This window comes from Rosa chinensis, chromosome 7, assembly GCF_002994745.2.
Source record: "Rosa chinensis cultivar Old Blush chromosome 7, RchiOBHm-V2, whole genome shotgun sequence".
Taxonomy (NCBI): Eukaryota; Viridiplantae; Streptophyta; class Magnoliopsida; order Rosales; family Rosaceae; genus Rosa; species Rosa chinensis.
The window spans coordinates 69,200,576-69,204,575 of record NC_037094.1 but is presented as its reverse complement, the minus strand read 5'-3'; the positions used below and the strand labels follow the sequence as shown (position 1 = coordinate 69,204,575).

The following is a 4,000-nucleotide window of genomic DNA, read 5'->3' as shown; positions in this document are numbered from 1 at the left end:
ACCGGAGCTGCACGACTCTGAGTTGGATGAAGTCGCCGCTGGCTGCACGATCCGTGGCGCCGCCTCATGATGATCGCCTGCTTCTGGGCTGCAAAAGATCCCCGGCAGCACCTTCACGGAGATAGAGAGAGAGGATCGCCGGCTTCTGGGCTGCAAACGAATTACCATCGACTGCCGGCGCCGACGACGTGCAGGCCATGGCGGTTGGAGGCGTGGTCCTGGACAAGCTGGCATGGAGAGAGAGAAAGAAGAGAGAGAATTCACATCAGAGGAGAGAGAGAGGGAGGGAGGAGAGAGAGTGCGTGTTGCAGATCGGGGAGAGAGAAGAGTGGCATACAATGTAAATTATTAATTAGTCTTAGGGCAAAATCGACATTTTATTTTAAATTGGGTTAGTGGGAATTAAAATCTGTTGCTGGGGTAAGTAGGATAACTTTTGCTCATTTTGGGGCTTTGGGTCAAGGACCTATATTAACACAGTTGAATACAATTGACGATTTTGATTTTCTCTTCTGATAGTATTCTTCTTCCACTTGAACACAAATGTCCAGAAAAGAAAAGGGTCATGCAATAGGGATTGACTTGGGGACAACTTACTCGTGCGTGGCGGTTTGGCAGCACGAACATGTAGAAATCATAGTGAACGATCAGGGAAACAAGACTACTCCATCTTATGTTGCCTTCACTGATACTGAGAAACTGATTGGCGATTCAGCGTTTAACCAGATCATCAAGAATCCCACCAACTCCATATTTGGTACGTTCAAAAAACTCTTAGAATTTTTCCCTATTTGTTTTTTGTTTCATGAGAAACCCTCTTTTCAGAGTTTGCTTGGGAGAAAAGTGCTTATGCTTTGGAAAGAATATAGCAGCGCAGTAGTCTGTCCAAATAGCTATGAATGAGTACATGTGCATATAAGATAAATTGCAATATGTGATTCCTAAACACATGAAGTGCATCTGATCTTAAAATTTTTAAGAGAGAAATTCCATAAAGGACTCGTTTGGATGGAATGATTCTATATGAATATACTAGGCTAGCTAGAACAACTCAATAATCCATGTATGTCAAGATCTGAATTAAAAGAACTAAAGAAGAATTAGAAAAAACAAATGGATTGGAATTGAAAAACTGCATATATCATTCAAATAGAACCCCAGTACTTATATCTTGGCAGAGTAGAAACTAAACCTAATACTAGTAAATTTCGTAACAGAATGAATTGAATATTGTTCATATTATGTTATTTCAATATCATAAACAATTACCTGCTGTTTTTCCTCGTCAGAATGCGTTTCTTAATTTGGTATCAATTTGCAGATGCAAAGCGCTTGATTGGTAGGAGATTCAGTGATGCCTCTGTTCAAAATGATAGGAAGCTCTGGCCATTCAAGGTCATTGAAGGTGACAATGACAAGCCAATGATCATGGTTACACACCAGGGCAAAGAGAAACAATTTGCTGCTGAAGAAATCTCATCTATGGTTCTCACAAAGATGCGGGAGATAGCTAGCTGAAAAGTACCTGGACTCAACTGTGGAAAATGCAGACTCATAACTGTCCCCGCTTACTTCAATAACTCACAGCGTGAGGCTACAAAAAATGCTGGAGTCAATGCAGGTCTAAAGGTGATGCGCATTATCAATGAACCGACAGCTGCGGCAATTGCTTATGGCCTTGAGAAACAGGCTGGTTGGTATGGGAAGAGAAATGTGATGATATTCGATTTGGGTGGTGGCACATTAGATGTATCACTACTTACCATAGGGGATGGTGTCTTCGAAGTGAAGGCCACTGCTGGAGACACGCATCTTGGAGGTGAAGACATCGATAACAGTATGGTAAACTATTGTGTCGATCAATTCAAGTCAAAGCATAATTTGGATGTCAGTGAAAATCCCAAGGCTCTTAGGAGGTTAAGAAATGCTTGTGAGAAGGCAAAAAGGAGACTTTCATTTACGTCCACGATTGACCTTGAAGTTGACTGCTTGGATCGAGGTACTGATTTCTTTATAACAATTACTCGTGCTAAATTTGAACAAATGAACATGGATTTCTTCAACAAATGCATGGAGCCGGTGGACAAGTGTTTGAGGGATGCTGATATAGAGATAACTAATTTTCATGACGTAGTTCTTGCTGGTGGCTCTTCTAGAATTCCCAAGGTGCAGGAACTATTACGGAATGTCTTCAAGGGGATGAAGCTGTGCCAGAGTATTAATCCGGATGAAGCGGTTGCTCATGGAGCTGCTGTTCGTGCTGCACTCTTGAGTGGGAGAGGAGATGGTAAACTGCAAGACTTCACTCTAGTAGATGCTACCCCTGTCTCACCTGGAGTGGAGGTTTTCCACAATCGCATGAAAATTGTGATTCCAAGAAACACCAAAGTTCCTGTAGTTAAGAACTGCAGATTGACTACTCGGCATGACAACCAAGATAATGTCAGCTTCGCCATTTATGAGGGTGAGACCGTGAGAGTGAAAGCACTTTAGATAATAACTTTCTGGGTGCCGCGATATTCCTCCAGCTCCCAAGGGTGTTCCTAAGTTCGATGTCCGCTTCAATATCGATGCCAACGGTATCTTGAGTGTTTCCGCTGTGGACAAGTCCACTGGTCAGAAGAATGGTGTCACAATCAACAGTAACAGAACAACTTTTGAGGGAATTGAGAAGATGAGCTAAGAGATAATCATTTTGGTTTATGATTTGATCTTCAACAGCTGTAGCATTTTCATTAAGTTTCGTACTTGAATTTTTAAGCCTCTATTTTAAGACAGTTCTGCTGTTTAATGATATAAAATCTGGGGAAGTGTAGTAGCTGAGGGACAGGGCTTTGCTTGTTTGATAATATCATCACATACATGCCATTCATCTTTGTTTGAAGTTCGAACATTGAACTTAAATTAGTACTTACGAGCTTCCTCATCTAGCTCCACAGAGTGTTCCTAAATTGGTGATCTGCCTTGAAATTGATGCAGACGGCATCTTGAGTTTTTCCGCTGAGGAAAGGTCCTCTGGTAAGAAGAATGGGATCTCAATTACGAATGCGATCACAAATCAACAGTAACAGGACAACTTCTGAGCTGAGAAATGATCATTTTGGTGTTATAATCATAATATAAATTAGATGTTCTAGAGCTAGCTGTCGCTTTATGATTTTATGTTAATTTCCACAGGTTGTGTTGTTTGATGATAGATTCAAATTCTGGGAAGTGAAGTAGCTGAGGAGGAGCTAGCCCTTTATTGCTTGGTTAGTACATTGTTGGTGCCTGAATCCTGATCATACATGCCATTTAGTTTTCCCTTTTGCAAACTGATATATCTGGACCAACCTTAAACTTCAAATCAATAATCAAAAGCTTCTTCATCATCTCTGCCACTAGAAGAGAATTATGTTTTTATCTTCATTATGAAATATGAATAACCATAAGAGTCAGACCCAATAGAATACACCAAAACAATAATCTCATTCGGAAAAAAAGTTGTCTAGGTCTAAATTAGCCTGTGGCTGAGGCTCCAAAAAAGACGGAGCGATTCCGAAACCTAAACCTAGGTTTCGTGAGCAGTGCAGCGGCGTCCCGTGGCTCCGATCTGCAGCAAGGCGCTTCGACTTCGTTTTCCAGACCAAGGGGGACGAGACTTCGATCTCGGGTTGCGTTGTGGTCGAGCCCGGTTTTGGTTCTTTCGGGCTACGTTGTGGTCGACGGCCGTGGTCGGCATCAGGCTTTTGGGGGAGGCTCTTCCTGCATCTTCGGTTTCCAGTCGGAGTGAATCGGCGTCGGGACTAGAAGAGGAGATCGGTCGTGGTTTCGGGACTAGAGGAGGAGCGAGATCGGAGCTTTCCTGCTAGAGATCGGCGTTCGGATCGGCGGCTAGCACAGGCTTTGGTGGGCGGCGAGATGGCTGCCACGGTCTCCTGCCTGGGGAGGCCGCCAGACTGATTTGGCGGTGGCGGGCGGCTTCTCAGAAGGGCCAGATTTGGCGGCTGGGTGTGAGGCA

General features: G+C 43.3%; 1 pseudogene; it reads left to right on the top strand.

Annotated features, from left to right (window-relative positions):
* The first annotated feature begins 543 nt into the window (after positions 1-543).
* LOC112175656 lies at positions 544-2,825 on the top strand (annotated as a pseudogene).
* The last annotated feature ends 1,175 nt before the right edge of the window (positions 2,826-4,000 follow it).